The 18,669-nt window shown below is 35.3% G+C and overlaps 1 non-coding gene across 1 annotated transcript; it reads right to left on the bottom strand.

Moving 5' to 3' along the window:
* Nucleotides 1–8,412: 8,412 nt before the first annotated feature.
* On the bottom strand, nt 8,413–8,518 carry LOC136337019 (U6 spliceosomal RNA). The gene has a single exon (XR_010731740.1). It is a non-coding gene; the product is annotated as a U6 spliceosomal RNA (small nuclear RNA).
* Nucleotides 8,519–18,669: the final 10,151 nt, after the last annotated feature.

The raw sequence follows: 18,669 nt of genomic DNA, 5'->3' as shown, positions 1-18,669 counted from the left end.
AAAGTGTGGGATCATAGATATGATCCCAAGGTCGCTGGCTTGAGCCCAATATCACTGGCTTGAGCATGGGATCACTCACTCTGTCGTAGCCCTCCCCCCCAATTAAGGCACATATGAGGAAGAAATCAATGAACAACTAAGTAGCCACAACAAATAATTGACACTTCTCATCTCTCTCCCTTCCAGTCTGTCTGTCCCTCTCTCTATCTCTCTGACTGTCTAAATAAATAAATAAATAAATAATAAAATAAGAGCTGCTAATGGAGACCAAGTGAAATATGTTTCTAATTGAGCATCAAGTTTCTTTATAAACAAAGCAGTTTTATGTAAACAATGGCATTAGAATTTTAAAAGCCTGTTAGGCATTGGAAAAGTGAATTGCCTTATATGAAAATGTTTAGCATTTTCCACAGCAAAGTCATTTATCCACAATTTTTGTCTACAATGGTTCAAAAAAATTTTCATTTACAATGATTCATAAAAATAGAATTTTAATAAATGGCAGGATTCTTGGGTAAATCCAGATATAAAGTGTTTTATTTAAATATTATACTAGACTTTTTAAAGCAGCATTTAATCCTTGACCATTAAGTTATTGATAATGGAGCCACCATTTCTTTACCAACTTTACAACTATCAAGTGAACAGGCATTTACTGGGTTCTCACTATGTGCTTAACCTTATGGTAGTCACTTTGGAGTATTTACGAAACAAGATTATGGTTCCTGTGTTTCAATAAAACACAGTATTTTGGAGAAAATATATACAATTCAGGACATTCAGTAATACACACTTGTTGAGACAGACAGTAAGTTCAAAATAAGTTTAGAGAATGAAAAATGGAGCAAAGCATCCATTACTTAGAATTATCTAAATATATAGTTTGAGGAGGCAGGGCATGTGCTGAATTGACTAAAAGTCAGCCTTGGTTCACCAGGGGAGAGGAAAGGATACTCATTATTCAAAGCAAAAATCCAATCCATATGGAGGTTGGGATAAGGTAAATAATCTTTAAAACCTCCAGGCTGAGACCTGAGAGGCCCTGAATGTTCTGTGGCATGGAGCAGCGACTTCTTCCAAGACTTTATTTTGCTTCCTAGGCTGGAAACTACTCAGAGGAGACATGTGTGGACTCATTGATCATTTTTGACACATAGCAGATCTGTCTAATTGAAAACATTGCTGGAAACAATGACCTGCCTGGTTGATCATATTTACTTGGGTGGTTTTGTTTCACATTCAAGTAAAATAGGACATTTTAATGAATAAAATTTTGTGTTCTCAGAGACCCAGAATGTTGATTTCATCTTTAATCATGCCAAATAGCCCTAATAAGCCCTAATTTTTAAAATAGACTTTATTGGGGTGACATTGGTTAATGTTACATAGGTTTCAGATGTTCCGTTCTATAATACATCATCTGTGTACTGCACCAACTGTTCACCACCCAGGTCAAGTCTCCTTCCATGGTGGTCACTAAAAAATGGAGTTCCAAAATAAGTCATTGAAAATATTTATGTATGTTAGTGTGGGAATTATAAGAAAGGGTGCTGGTTTTCATAAAGTCTTTAGGCAAATTAGTACTAGGTACAGTAATTTATAAAATGTTTAGTACTAAATATCCTAGCCCTCATGAGAGAATTGTGTTGTTTTGATGGATTATGTGAAATAAGAGAGCCTATGATTTTTATTCTCTCCAGAGTGTTCCAGACATTTGTTAACCATAGGTGTTTGGGCACACTATATACTAACCACAAAATATCAAATACAGTTCCAGACAGACAATTTAGGCTTGAAAAATAACACAAAAATTAGTTTAGACTCTCAAATGGATTCTTTTGGTGGGGTTTGACACAAAGTCTGAGTATAGAGTGAAACACAAAGTCATGCTGAGAGAGGGATGAGATCAAGCTGCCCACAGAAAAAGACGCTTGAGAGTTTCATGGTGGAGAAAAGACTAAATTTCCGGCTTTCTCGTGGGTAACAAGGAGTAAAGACTGCTGCATCACCCTCTGCTCAGTGCTGTTTGGGGGCTGATAACAAGGGAGAACAAAGCCAACATGGAGCTATTTCATCAAATTGCTCATAGAGCCAAGGCTGACCCAGCAGCACAGTGTTCTCGCATCAGAGCTGCGCCACTTGGAGCTTGTTTCCTCTGTGAGTTTTCTCTAAACCCCAGTTGTCAGCTAAGCAAACCTTTGACCATGTGAGGCAGTTTATTGAGCATGGAGGAATGCAAATGGGCAAGTGGGCTTTAGCTGCTTCATCTTAGCCGTAATGGGTGTATCTTCACCAGAGGAGAACTAAAAATACCCCATAAACAGAGGCCTTATATTCATGGGCAGAATTGACATTAGTCATTAATATTATATCCCTAGTATTACCACTTGATTCCTTGCAAAGTTGAGTCTGGGATTCATTTTTTAAAACCAGGATCATGCATAAAATTGATAAGGTATTTTGCAGGCATTCAAAAGCAGGTAGCTCTCTATGTACTGGCATGTAGTATTTTTTGAGAGATAGTAAGTAATCAGAGGTACAGAGCTGATAGTAAGGAGTATTTGCGTAGCAGTGTGTTAAAGGTATATGTATTACCTATCACAAGAAGGATAATTAAAATGACTATCCCCCATAATGTCACAGTGCAGGCAGACCAGCAAACTCAAGTGTGTGATGGAAACTCTCTGCTCAGCTCTAAATGAGTTCCTACTTTGAAAGGCACCTTAAATAATTTTTATATGCTGTATAAATTTCTTAAATGATTGACATTATTTTTAAATATAATATATTTACATGGAAAAATCTCAAAGATTACCAAGAGAATATAGTACAAACATTTTAAGCTATTTTTATTATTAAAATTAAATTTCAAATTCAGAGGCTGATTTTTCTTTTACCTATATTTTAAGTGGTACTGTATTCTGTGTTATCTCCTAGGGAAGGTATAATCTTCATAAAGTTTAAAATAACAAGCATTATGTTCTTAAAATTTCATATATCTTATTTGAATGAACACTATTTGTGCAGGAGTAGTTGTTGACTCAAGTATATACAAAATAGAAAATAATATATTTAAAGAACAACAAACATATAATGTCATGTAAATATCAATGGCTATAGACTTTTTTGTTTTCAAACATCTATTATCAGTTATCTCTCTTTATATTCTCTTTCCCTTTTCAGTTTTCTCTTTTACTTTCCCCAAAACCCAGAAGTTATAAGTATGTAATATTTAATAATGTATACTCCTTATTTTGCATATGATGGTTAATACCAAAGTCATAATTAAAAATAGTTTATATTCTGAAAAGGTGATTCTCAGGTGTAAGCATTCATGTAAGCTTGCACTGCTGTTTCTTAGTTTCTATGGGAATAATTTTCTTTGTCCATTCTATATGCTACATATACTACTCAATATATTTTCTAGTAAATATGTTTGCTCCATAAGTATGGAGTTAAATAGTAATCATTGAGCTCTGATCAAATAAATTTTATTCAAATCAATCTTTATTTTACCTGACTTTCACTGATGTCTCACCAGTCCATGTTTGCACATTTTATTATTTCATGCCACAGCCCTTACCCTAGGTATTAGAGTTAAGTTTCCTAAAACTTGGTCACCCTCTGGGCGACCATTCTCTACTCATGTTAAGGCAATTTCACTGCCAAAATCTATTTGTCTTCCAACATTTACTTGTGTTTGTTCCCAATGTTCATCACATATTATTTTCTAACCCTCTACATTTGTCTTCTGTGTGTTGTACTCTATTGAAAGCAGTTTCAAAGCTAAGGCTAATTCTCCTGCTGACTCTTTATACTGTATCTTCAAAAACTGGCAGGTTTACGAGGCACTGTTCTTGCTTTTGTGATTCTAACATTAGGCTGTTTTTCAGTGACCTTTTCTTCTTATGTAGGGCTCTGCAAATGTGGCTCTAAAAGACTAGATTGAATTCTCTTTAAAATTCTCTTCAGAATTTACAATTTCTTTAGTACTGTTGGGATATATTTGTTATACTGTAATGGCTTTGGATTTCTCTTTTTCCATTGTGGAAGTGTTGGTTTTGGTCAAGTTGATGGTATTGTCAAAAAGCCCATCAAACTAACAAAAAGTGAGGTGAGAAATGTGGTCTCTTCAGCAGAGATTGGTTTGGAATTCTGGAAAGATCACTGTTAAAAGAAGTAAACAGCTTCTCAGAGAAGGATAAGGTCTAAGAGAGGCTTCAGCCTGTGTCTTAAGGAAGGGTCTAGAGAGGGTTAGTAAACACACCCGGTCTGGAGCTTGGAGAGTGGGCCAGTAACACAAAGAGCTGAGTCTGTTTTTAGGATGTTTTTTAGCTATTGGTGAGAAAGGTTCTTAGAGTATTTTCCTCCTTTTTGATCCATGGCCACTTTAGGTCTTCTCTAATTAGTTCTGTTCAGAGTGGGACTCTTAGGAAAACCTTGCATATTATGTTCTTCCTGAATCTCCTTGGTAGAGATGGAAGCAATTCCTGTGATATTGGAAATGTTAAGTCCCTGTTATAAGCATCTTCAGACAGTTATTCAACAATTACCTTAAAGTGGGTGGAACATATTGGGAGCCTTTCTTAGATTTGAAAATGGAAATTAAGGAAAACCTGGGTAGAATCTAAAATAGAAATCTTTCTTTTGGTCTTCTTGAGCACAGATGCTTCGGTGTATTTTTTTTTTAATTTTTTTTTTTATCATTTTTCTGAAGCTGGAAACAGGGAGAGACAGTCAGACAGACTCCTGCATGCGCCTGACCGGGATCCACCCGGCACGCCCACCATGGGGCGACGCTCTGCCCACCAGGGGGCGATGCTCTGCCCATCCGGGGCGTCGCTATGTAGCGACCAGAGCCACTCTAGCGCCTGAGGCAGAGGCCACAGAGCCATCCCCAGCGCCCGGGCCATCTTTGCTCCAATAGAGCCTTGGCTGCGGGAGGGGAAGAGAGAGACAGAGAGGAAAGCGCAGTGGAGGGGTGGAGAAGCAAATGTGCGCTTCTCCTGTGTGCCCTGGCCGGGAATCGAACCCGGGTCCTCCGCACGCTAGGCCGACGCTCTACCGCTGAGCCAACCGGCCAGGGCCGCTTCGGTGTATTTTTATATTTAATAGTCACAAGAAAGACCCCTTAATGGTAGAATATAAAACAGCATCCCCTGGGAAGAGATTGGCAGAGTAAAGCAAGAAAATGAGGAATCCAGAGAAGTTGCTTCTAAAGGGCTGCCAATCTTAGAATCCAATGTTCAGGTATCTCTGGGCTGCCCATTACAGAATAGAGCCTTTACACTCTGGTGCAAAAGGATAGTTTTAAAGCAAGCCATAGTTTGTTTAAAAATTCTGATTATACAGATCTATTTTTTAAAAGCTTTTAGTAGGTGTAATTACTACCAAGAAAAATTTCAGAGAAGGTGTTTTTGGGTACAAATTAGATAACAATGTGAAAATGTAGAAAAGGGGATTCTAGGATTTGTTGTTTTGAAAATAGTGTTTAAAAATGTTTGAAACTCCCCAAGGTTAGAGTAAGAGTCATGGGGTTACTTTGACATAACTGAACATTTGCAATCTGGAATTTTTTTCCCAGTAATTAACATTTATATATTCTTTGTTACATTTATTATTAAGTAAGATGGATTTTCTTACATGTCTTATGGGATTTGGGCCTTTTCACATTTTATTCAAGAGTGAAGTATGAAATGGTAAGATATACCTGTTCTCCAAGGGGATTTGAACTCAGGTACTGGGGTTGTGACCCTCATGAGTTCTGTGTGGATGGATGTTTTAGAATCCTGGTTTCATTTTGAAGATCTCTCTCTTTTTTTCTAAGTAAAAAATTATAACATTCCATTGTGGGATTTATAATTTTATGTATTTTTTAAGTAAAGTGCCTGGTTTTATTTAATTTTTTTAAATTTATGGATTTAATGAGAGGGAAGAAGGGAAAGAAGAAGAAGAAGAGGAAGAAGAAGAAGAAGAAGAAGAAGAAGAAGAAGAAGAAGAAGAAGAAGAAGAGGAGGAGGAGGAGGAGGAGGAGGAGGAGGAGGAGGAGGAGGAGGAGGAGGAGGAGGAGGAGGAGGAGGAGGAGGAGGAGGAAGAAGAAGAAGAAGAAGAAGAAGAAGGGGAGGGGGAGGAGGAGGAGGAGGAGGGAGGAAGAAGAAGAAAGAGAGAGAGAGAGAGAGAGAAAGAGAGACATCAATCTGTTCCTGTATGTGCCCTGACCAGGGATCAAACTGGCAATTTCTGCTCTTCAGGACAACACTCTAACCAACTGAGCTATTCCCCAGGGCAAATTTATGATGCTTTTAGATATAAAATATATGACAACAGTAGTACAAAGGCTGGGGTATATATGGAATTACACTGTTCAGAATTCTTACAGTTTGCATAAAGAGGACTGATATTAAATCTGAGCAGACATTGATATGTAAAAGCTTTAATCTATTTGAGTTGAGTTTTGTGTATAGTATTAGATAAGAGTCCAGTTTTATTCTTTTGGATGTGGCTGTCTAGTTTTTCCAGCACTATTTATTGACAAGTCTACTCTTTCTCCATTGTGTATTCTTGGCTCCTTTGTTGTTAATTAACTGACTATATATGGGTGGGTTGATTTCTGGGCCCTTTACTCTGTTCTTGTGATCTATGTGTGGATTCATTCTCCTCTCCTCTCCTCTCCTCTCCTCTCCTCTCCTCTCCTCTCCTCTCCTCTCCTCTCCTCTCCTCTCCTCTCCTCTCCTCTCCTCTCCTCTCCTCTCCTCTCCTCTCCTCTCCTCTCCCCTCCCCTCCCCTCCCCTCCCCTCCCCTCCCCTCCCTTCCCCTCTCCTCTCCTCTCCTTTCCTTTCCCTTCCCTTTCCCTTTCCTTTCATTTCCTTTTCCTTTCTTCTTTCCTTTCCTCTTTCCCTTCCCTTCCCTTCTTCTCTTTTTTTCCTTTCTTTTCTCTCTCTGTCTCTTTTTTTTCTTTCTTTCCTGAATAAATTTGAAGTATGTTTTCTATAGTGGTTGGACCATCTGCATTCTCCCCAACAGTGTATAAAAGTTCCTTTTTCACCACATCTATGCCACACACACATTGTCTCCTGCCTTCTTAATAATAGCCATTCTAATAAGTGTGGGGGGATATCTCATCATAGTTTTGATTTAAATTATCCAGATGATTAGTGATGTTAAGCATTTTTCATGTGCCTATTGACCATTTTGATGTCCTCTTTAGAAAAATGTCTATTCAGTTCTTTTGACCATTTTTAACTGTTTTAATGTTATTAAGTTGTATAAGTTTTTAATATATTTTGGATATGAACTCATTATCTAATATGTTTGCAAAATTTTTCTACCATTCTATATGTTCTTTTTATTTTGTTGATTTATTCTGATCTGTAGAAGCTTTTGAGTTTTATATAGTTCCACTTTCTGTTTTTTGCTTATACTGTTTATGTTTTAGTCATCATATCCAAAAATTATTGCTGAGAACAATATCAGTGAGCTGATTCCTTATGTGTTCTCCTAGGACTTTTTTTTTTTTTTTTTTGTATTTTTCCGAAGCTGGAAAGGGGGAGAGACAGTCAGACAGACTCCCGCATGCGCCCGACCGGGATCCACCCGGCACGCCCACCAGGGGGCAATGCTCTGCCCCTCCGGGGCGTGGCTCTGTCACGACCAGAGCCACTCTAGCACCTGGGGCAGAGGTCAAGGAGCCAGCCCCAGCGCCCGGGCCATCTTTGCTCCAATGGAGCGTCGGCTGCGGGAGGGGAAGAGAGAGACAGAGAGGAAGGAGAGGGGGAGGGTGGAGAAGCAGATGGGCGCTTCTCCTGTGTGCCCTGGCCGGGAATCGAACCCCGGACCCCTGCACGCCAGGCCGATGCTCTACCACTGAGCCAACCGGCCAGAGCTCTCCTAGGACTTTTGTGGTATCATTTCTTATGTTTAAGTCTTTGATTTATTTTGAGCTACTTTTTATAAGTGGGTTGAGACAGGAGTCCAATTTCATTTTTATTTATGTGTTTCTTCAGTTTTCCCAGAACCATTTGTAGAAGAGGCTATTTTTTTCCTCATTGGGCTGTCTTCCTCATTGAATATTAATTGACTGTATATGCCAGTATTTAATTCTGGGCTCTCTATTTTGTCCCATTGGTCTACATCTTTATTTTTGTACCAGTACCATAATATTTTTATTACTATAGCTTTGTAGTATAGTTTTAAGTCAGGATGTGTGGTACTGATAGCTTTGCGTTTTTTTCCTCAGGATTCCTATAGTTATTTGGGTTCTTCTGTGGCTCCACACCAATGTAAGGATTATTTCTTCTATAACTGTGAAGAATGCCTTTGGTATCTTGATGGGGATTGTGATAAATCTATATTGCTCTGGGTAGTATGGCCATTTTAATAGTATCAATTCTTCTCATCCATGAACATAGATATAAAAATATGGAATGCTCTATGAATTTGCGTATCATTCTTGCACAGGAACCATGGTAATAACTCTGAATTTTTTCAATTTTAGTATTTGTGCTTCTGAAGAAAGCACTGGGGATCCTTTGTAAAGGCAGATTTTTAATTGCATGCCCAGTAACAGCGGCCCTAAAACTCAGGGCTGTTATTAGTTAATAAAGAACCTTTACCTGAATTTGATAAAGCCCGTGAACAAGGCCCAATGCCAAGGTGCCTGGTTCTGTATGTGAAATGTAGGTTGCATCTTTTCTTGACATATAAAATTCACAAGGTAGTTTTGTAGAGTGAACAACCAACAAAACCCTATAATCTCTGGTAATTCTATTTTTATGTAATTTGAGACCAAATAGAAGAGATTGGCAATATAATTTTACAGAATGGAATAAAAATACTGTATTTTTGGTTTTCTCCTTGACTCTTCTCTTGTTGAAAACTTATGTCTGGCTTGCAAAAAGAAAAATAATTCATAGGAAAGGTATTTCTTTTGTTGAAATCTTCACATCTTCAAAAGCAATATAAATAAGTTGTTGTGAAACAGAAGTGGAAACTTTTGGAGAAGTATTTAGGCTCATTTGTATTTCTTATATACCTACTTCATAATTATTATGTTGACTTGAAATTACTTATTTATATATACATTTTTTTTGCTTACTACCAAAATATGCTCGTTAAGAAGCATGTTGAAGGACAAGAGGAATGCATTTCATATTTGAATTTCAAGAGAAGAGCTCAGTGCCCGGCACATAGTTTGCATTTAATAAATGCATAATATTTCTTATTTTCACTATTTTACTTATTTCAGGAAAACTAGAGGAACAGGTCTGAGATATATATTTTTAAATAACATGCTGATTGTTTCTAATAAACATGGAAGAGTTTTCTATACTCTTCCATTTGTTTTTAAGACTATTATATTTGGGTAGTATGTTTTTATAAAGACTACACCTTACAGTACTATTCTAACTCACAATTTAATGTTTAATGTCAAGGCTCTTTTTTCCTGTTTTATTCCTGGATTTTGAGTAAGCTATTTTGTCAATCCTATATCTATCATTACTAATTACATGCTAATTATATATTAAGTGGTTACTTAATGACTCTAAGCTCAGTTGTATTACTTTAGTTAGAAATATATTAGAATACTGTATATTTTCATTTGTAGTCACTGAACTTTTACACAAATGCATTCAAAATTATTATTGTCGTACTAATATTTACTAAATACCCACTAAACATAACGTAGTTCTGTGACAGAATATAATTACTGGACAGATTGTAGTTTGGTTTACAAATAGAAAAATAGATTTGAAATTGCCTAGAATAGGATTAAACACTCCAATAAACAACAGACTATATCAAATTATGATTGCATTCAGTCCATGATTTAACATACCTTGCATTAAGCCAGTGTTGTAGTTTATGTTTAGAGAATGCTTGTGATGTTCACTTGGCATGTTTTTGTTGTTACTATTATTAAAAATATTGTCACATAAAGGATTTACAGTATTTTTATTTTAAGATACAATACAAGATACAATATAGCAAAAGGACACTTTAAAACAGGAAAATTTGATCTTATTGTGTTCCAGAAGTACCATGATGTCAAGGCAACAATCTGTAGTGATCTAATAACTTAAAACTCTCTCCTCTTCTATCCAGGTTCAGGGTCTTTAGTAGGAAGACAACCTTTGTAGCATTACCATTGGGAGCTTTCATATTTCAATCCTTTCCATTTGCAGAAAAGCTTCATTGTTGTTGATAGAAAATCAGTGTAAAATTGGAGGTTGGATATGAAACTCTCTCTGATGATTGTTCAGCACAAGTTTAGCACTAATTTTTGATTTGGGACCAAAATAAACCCCATATATCTATTTTTAAGAAATGCATATAGTATAAATATGTCATTCAGGATCCTTCAAACACAAGCTTTGCAAAATGAGCTTGGAAATGATCTATTTAAATTTAAAAAGAACTCATGACAAAATGATACTAACTATAGAGCTCACAGTGTTTTATGTCACTTAGGAAGAAAAATATAAAGCTGTCCCTGACTTCCTGTGGTAATTAGCGTCTCTTTTATGGTAGCATAAAATGCTCTAATGGTAATTTTGCGGGAAGTCATTTGGTTTTTATCAACTGCTGAAATTACTTTGGATGTAGTCTCTAAAAATAGCGAGAAGCATAGGTGTGTCAGGCATTCAGGGCGCAGCAGCTTGGCACATGCTGCTTGAGCAGTCCTTCTTTTGATGCTTAGATCAAAGGCCTGATTTTGTGTTTTATCTCTCACAGTAAGGGAAGGACACTGAATGACATTCATTCAGTTGCTTTTATGAAGGTGACAAAAGGAGACTGTCTGAAAGAGAGGAGGTCAGGGTGGAAGAATGGAGGAGCACAAATTAGTTGAAATTATTTTGTTAGTTTATTTTATTTTGTCTCTTAACAACGATTAATCTAGCAAGTTTCCTAAATTTGATGACTGAATTTATCCTTTTAAGCTTTTTAAAAGCAAGAGAATTGTTCAATGATATTTCTATATAATTGCAAAGAAGACCAATGCCAGAGAAGAGAAAAGAACAAACAAAGCAAGGTAAAAGAGAAGAGAGAGGAAGAAATACGATAGTAAAAAGTCCTTTCAGGTTTCTGGATCATTAGAGATGGTGAGGGCCTCTCTGCTCTTCAACTGAAATCTGTTAACTTCTTTTTTTTTTTTTTTTTTTTTTTTTTTTTTGCTGTTATTGTTTGTTCTTGTCTTGGTCATTCCTGTGATCTAATTTTCCTTTTTGAACTTTCATCTTTATAAAGGCCCTCATGTTTCACTTTACAATTACCATAATAATGACTGCTAGAACCATTCCACTTATTTGTATTTCCATTAGGTGAGTAAGGCTACCAAACCTGAAAACATTATAACCTTTCTAATTCTGGACATGGTGACCCTCCAACAAGGAAAGAAGTTTCTTTAAGTCCTTGTCTAGAGCAAATATTGAAGTGGGGTTAAATGTATTTGGCTCACATAGTTATGGCCAATTAGTTAATCTGTTTCTGTAACTACATTTTATTTTTAAAACTTTGCCAACAATCTTATAATTATTCAGTTGGTGGCAGGTGGAGAAAGGAGTCCTGATTTTGGATTCAAAGTCTGAGATCGCTTGCAATTAGTAATCATCAAAGTAAGTGCATAGGAATCTGAATGGATTTAAAAGGATGACATTTGATTTATGTAGTGAAGACAATTCTAATTTTCCAGCTGGCTATTTTCACTATCAGGCAGACAGAATGACAGCATTCACAACCCGAATTCAGAGATGGTGTGGAAACATGGGACTGTGTGAGAGGATACAATACGTTACCTCTAGTTTGAGGCATTTAAGAGTTCAAGTGTTTCTGCCTCTCTTCCATCTCTCTCTTGCCTGCCTTGGCAATCCTATAAACCATGGAAGGCAGACATCAGGGAATGGAGAGAAATTCCTGACAAGTGCATTGAATTCTTCATAAATGAAAAACAAACTTTTATAGTACTAAATCCCTGATACTTCACGATCTATTTGTTACTATAGCAGAACCTACCTGATTCTGACAACTAGCTATTCTGTTGTCAGGATACATATTTCCCATTAAATGATAATTATTATTTATTCTCATATAGCTTTCTGTTGTCCTATTGGGAAATGAAATACAGTTATTCTTCCTTTGCTGATAATGATCTGTATAAAAATGAAATTGATATATTAGGCAAATATGATGCAATACTTTGGCTACTTATTACTTTGGTTGACTATGTGGTATGTTTTAGGATGAGAGCAACAGAATCTTTTTATTTTGGTACACTGTATCTTTTTATTTATACACTATTACATAAGCAACAATGACTATAGTCTAAGTTTCAGAACTATGACTTAAATAGTTAGGAAAATAGATTTTTAAGAGATATGTAAAACAGAAGAACTATCAGAAAGAATAAGAAAGAAAAAATGTTGTCTATGAAGTTATTTTATACTATTCCCTCCTTCACTAGACTACAATAATACTATATATTTTCAAGACTACTAAATAGAAGAATCAAAATCACAGACTGAAATCATTGAGTAATATAAATGACTCAGTAATATAAATGACTCTTTAGTAATATAAATTACTAAAGAAGCTGAGTCATGAATAAAGCACATCAAAATGTCAAAGTTGTGGTCATCGATCATTGCTTGACAGTGTATATTGCTGGATGTTTGGGGAGAGTTTCAGGAAAAAAATTACTGCACACAGATAGGTCCTATAATTAAATAAATTATTTGTCAGTTAAAAAATCAACTTAAAGTTGTCAGTTAGTAAGTCTAACTTCTGTTTTCTTAGATGAACTTCCAAAGCACACTTTACACAGTTAATTATGATCTCAACACCCCAGTTATATACGTACGATTTGTTGAGAACTGTGCATATATCAATATTTAGCATCCTTAAAGTACATTGCTGTTAGAAAAGCTCATAACTAGCTTCACATCTGGAAAGTTACTCTTTGACATGAATGGAGACATTTTACTCTTTTATAATGGTACCTATTTAGATCTTTTTGAAACATTTATTATACTTCTTCATGTCCTCTCGAGAGAAAAAAACATGGCTCCCTATATGAGGAAAAGTAAAAAGGCATTTTTCAGGCTCTGTTGTGGCAATACACATTTCTTGCCCATGGATTGATAATCAATCTGTGCTTGGCTGAGATCAGCTAGGTTTGGATGCAGGGTTGTCCTGTGTATCTCTCATTCTGGAATTGAGGTGGAAGGAAGAGCAATCACTGGCAGCCTGCTCTTTTCCTAGTGGATGACAGGAAGCAAGAAGGGCAAATGGAAATATGTGATGCTTTTCAAAGTCTCTGCTTGACATTGCACCATTTCCTATCTGTCCATATTATTGCCTATATGCCCATATTACTACCCCTATCAAAACAAGTCATATGGGCAATGCCAAAGTCAGTGGGGGATAAGGATGTATATACCTGCTTGAGTGGGAGGTCTCAATAAGTCTTCGACATGTTGTGCCATTATTGGAAGAAAATGGAACAGCAGTGAACAGAATCCATTCAATCATTCTAGCTAACACCACATATAACAATGGATGCTAGATGGACTAAAGTCCTAAATATAAAAAGTAAAAATACAAAATTAATAAAATCTAGGAAACTATCTAGGGTGATAGGAAGAACTTCTTAAACAAAAATAGCAAAGTACAGTCTGACAATGCAGTGGCACAGTGCATAGAGTGTCAGACTGGGATGTGGAGGATCCAGGTTCAAAACCTCGAGATTGCCTGCTTGAGTGTGGGCTCATCTAGTTTGAGCAAGGTCCACCAGCTTGAGCCCAAGGTTTCTGGCTCAAGCAAGGGGTCACTCAGTCTGCTGTAGGCCCCTGGTCAAGGCACATATGAGAAAGCAATCAATGAACAACTAAGGTGCCACAACAAAGAATTGATGCTTCTCATCTCTCTCCCTTTTTGTCTGTCATCTCTATCTGTCCCTCTCTCTGTCTCTGTCACACACAAAAATATATATATAAAAGTACAAAACAAAGAAAGAAAATTAATTGGATTAAGATAGATTTTAATGACAGGCACTATGTACAAGCTTAATAAACAAGTAATAGATTGGGGAAGTTATTGGTAACATCAAAATCAACCAAGAATTAACATCTGGGCTATGAGAAATTCTTCTGTAAAGATCAATTTTAATACAAATATGTTTGAAAGTTATGACAAAGAATTTTCAATTTTCAAAAGATTATAACTGAAAAGCTCTCAAGTATACATAAGAAGTCATAGAATTGTTAGTAATCAAAAGTATATAAATTAAAACATGAATATGATACTTCTGTACAGCCATCAGACTGCCTAACATAAGAGTGCTAAATAATACTAACACCTTATCAGTGCAATAGAAAGTTTCATGCACATCTAATGCAATGTACAGTGTTGTGGATATTTGGAAAAGACTCTGGCACCAATGAGTCACTTTAAGTACACACACATGCCCTATGATATGATATGACCCAGCAGCTTTTTACTGGGTATAAAATCCAAAGCTATCCTCACAGTGATAAAAAGACTTTTGAAGGTCACTCCCCGCAGACATATTGTATTTATTCTTTTAGGAACGACTAAGGTGAGGTCAATTAGGCAGCTTGGGTGAAAAAATTAATAAGCACTCACTCTCGAGGTCATGTAAAACAGTGGTTTACGATAGTGCCCGTACCTTGAGCATGCCTCCTTAAATATTATACCCTAGCTGCCTTACTTGCCTCATCCTAATCTCATCTCAGGTGGCAAATTGGAGTTAAATTAGTGCCTATCACTTGGAGAGTGGGTAGACGACATGAAGTAATACACAGGATGGAGAATCACACATCATTTTGAAGCAGTGGTGGGATTCAAATAATTTTACAACCAGTTCTCTGCCCTAATGACCATTTTAAGTATAAAAAAAATGATTTACTGAAAGATAGTTTATTATTTTATGCATTTAATACTTAAATAAGAACAATAAAAGAGGTACACAACCTAGATTATGTTATAAAAATCATTTAAAAATATTAATGAAAAATATTAAATAATACCTGACAAAAAACAATAAAACTGTTATGTAAAGTATTTCCATATTGCTTCTTGATTGGTGTCCTCACTTGCAATCTTTTTCACCTGAGGACAAAATGAACATTACTACAGACTCTCAGAATACGCTGTTGCACAAATGAACATTAAAAAAGAGTAAGGAATGTAAATTTGTGATTTCCATATTGGGCGGTTGCCCAGGTGCCCAACTTAGAGAGAACCCTGATTACAGGCACCATTTTAACAACCAGTTCACCGAATTCAACAAAAAGTTAGGTATCGGTTCTGCTGAACCAGTGAAAACCAGCTGAATCCCACCACTGTTTTGAAGCAATGGATAAGGGATATATATATCTATAAGAGTGAGTTTTAAGTTGTTCAATTAAAAGACAGGAAGCATCATAGTGTATTGTTTATTTTTTAAAAATGAACACATCAAATAGTATTTTATATATTTAAGCAGCAAATATTAATTTAAAATAAGCCAAAATAAATATATTTGGCTGGAAATTTGAAAATGTTCATAAAACAGTGTCTTTAAAATGATAAAGCTAAAATATATATTTTGCATAATTCTTAAAATCTAAATTATTTTATATATCAGATATTTTTAAATATGTGAGGTAACGGTTAATATAATTTGATGCTCCTCCAAATAACTGACATATCTTTTTCTCAAGCCAATTTAAAATTAAAACATTATAATACTGGTATTTGATGAGAGGGCTCACTAGGATCTATTTCACCCAAAGACTTTGCTGAGCTTTCTGTACATACTCTTTATTTCTGCAAGTTATGAAAATAGAAAATAGAAAAATAATATTGCTACAAATTTGAGAAAAAATGTGGGTGGTTTGGAGACCTTTTAGTAGAATTGACTTGAAGTTCAATGTTGTGGTTTCATTTCAATCTGTCTTTTTTATAGCTTTACTAGTTCGTGCTATCATACCCTAGATGAGAATAGTAACTGAAGATGGAAATGCTTGTATGGCAGAGATCTGTCAGATAACCACATAGGGTTACCAGATATTTGGAAGAGATGGTCCCCAAAAAGAAACTCTGGTCCATTGCCTGCTACAAATTAGTTTTCTTATTCTGCCTCTTCCTTAATAGCTTCACATTCTTCAATGTCTTCATTTATAAAATAACTGCCAATTAAATGTGTTCTGTATCTCTGAGGAAATTGTTGGCAGAAAAATTGATAAATTGATTTAAAAGTGCTTTAAAATATTATGTTTGGAATATGTTTAAAATAGAATGGCAAAATACAGTCAATCTAAATTTTCTTGCAAAGAGGTAGTAACTCTCAACGTGAATTTGTTATGCAGTCCTATTAATTTGGAAACTGGCTTATTTGACTACCCATAGCATAATATAAAACAAATTTTACTTTGTTTCCAATTAGTACAGCAAATCACTACGTCTTTTTATGGGTGCTTTTAATTATAGAAAGGTTGGCCAATGGTATAGCCCTACCAGATATAGACATTAATTAATATCATATGTAAAGTAATAAACAAGGTGGCTTCCACACTCACCTCTTTTATCTTATGCACAGATTACATGCTACATTGTATTACTGTCTTGATATCTCTAGTCAAATCTGGGACAAATGAAATAAACTAACTTTGTGCTGCTTCCTGGGGAGGAGTGTGTGCTACAGAGATTATTTACCCAGTCTGGACAAAACTGGATATCTTTCTCACCTTCTAATTTTCCCCTTCAGTGGGCACAAGTAAGACTCATTAAAGTGAGGGAAAGAATATCAAGGATTACATAGTAAGGCTAGTCTTTCCCCTGTGGCAAATACTATGACAATGACTGCAACTATTACTATGTCATTTATTAGATATTTATTTTTAAAAGATTTATGTGTACATATATATATATACAAATTGTGGATTATGATATTGCTATTTTATAAATGAGAAAAATTAAGTTTGGAGCACTGAGGTGATTTACTCAAAATCATACAGTTAGTGTTAAAAGAGAAATATTCTCGCTTACAAATCCACAGACTTGGAAAACTATAGAGTGGAGGCTATTAAAATTTTCAACATTTTATATAAAGCTCTTTAATTTCACTAAGAATTAGATACCTGTTTTATAATACTTTCTCTAATATAAACTAGATACTAGAAACCACCATGCATTACTTCTATTTATGTACTATACCCCTTTTCCATTAAATTAAAACTGTGCCACAACTCACAATTTATATTTAGGTTACTGATGGATTTTATAAATGTTTTTTAACTCATTTTTAGAGGTTTAGTCATATGACTAATTAACATAGATGTCACTGCTATTATGTCACATAAGAAAACATATATATTTTATTTTACTTTCTAACACTAAGAAAACATTGCTGAATTACTCCTGTAAAAAGCCAATACTTCATGTAATTGTTAGAGAATAAGGTGTTACTTTTCTTTATTCAGTGAAATTAAAAATTATTATTTAAATACACTCCATTGCAAATTAAAGTCAATTAATTACATTATTAAAGATGTACTTATCCATAACAATTCTGACTTGATTATGAATATTATGATTGAGTTATAGTTATGCAGATACTATTTAAATATTTTTCATGTGTTAATTAAATTATAACCTTATATAATTATGGTAAGGTTATTCAAAATATAATGATATCATATAAAGTATTATAGTCATTTGTATATATTTGTATATTGTCTATGACTAAAAATTCTTTACTTGTTTCAGGATTCCATCCAGGATATAGTACATTTAGTCATAATATCTCCTTAGGATCCCTTTTGCTGTGACATTTTCCCAGCATTACCTCTTTTTTTGATGACCTTGAAAGTTTTGAGGAACACTGGTCAGGTATTTTGAAGGATGTTGACCTGTTGGAATTTTCTAATGTTTTTCGCATGAGTACAGACTGAGGTTGGTTTTTAGTGAGGAATATCGCAGAGGTAAATTGACATTTTCATCACATCATACCAAAAATTTGCATTATTAATATGATTTATCATTACTGATTTTTACCTTAATCACTTAAGGTAGGATTTGTCAGGTTTCTCTATAGTAATGTTACTTTCACCTGACCCGTTCCATGCTCCATACTGTACTCATTGAAAAAAAAGTCACTAGGTACAGCCCAGTTTTAGGAAATGGGGAATTATGCTTCCCCTCCTGAGGGCAGAGTATCTATATAAGTTTTGATCAATAACCAAAAGTGGGGGTTGTTTCAAATTTTTGTGTGTGTGTTTGTTCTTCCCCCATCTCTCCCTCCCTTCCTTCTTTTCCTACCTTGTTTTCCTGCTTTTGTTTGTTTCCTGCTTTTGTTTGTTTCTGGGTCATTAATTTTCTTTGCAGAGCTAACACGGCCCTTAACAAAACGGAATATAAACACTTCCTTTTTTGTAACAGATACGGGGCAACAATCAGACTAGTAAGAATAATCTCTTTAATAAAACCATAGGAGGGGCTGCAATTCATCTCAGTAAACTTTTCTCTACCTGCTCTTTAGAAGAAGTCTACAGGAACTACTAAGGATCAGCTCACCGCATCTATGTGGAGAAATAGATCTGTGTGATACAAAGAATAGACGAAGGCCTCCAGGAAAATGCACAGTTCTTTCAACTGACTCCTGTCCGGAGCAAT

This window comes from Saccopteryx bilineata, chromosome 4 (assembly GCF_036850765.1).
Source record: "Saccopteryx bilineata isolate mSacBil1 chromosome 4, mSacBil1_pri_phased_curated, whole genome shotgun sequence".
NCBI lineage: Eukaryota > Metazoa > Chordata > Mammalia > Chiroptera > Emballonuridae > Saccopteryx > Saccopteryx bilineata.
The sequence above is the reverse complement of the archived record's forward strand: the minus strand, read 5'-3'. Positions and strand labels throughout refer to the sequence as shown.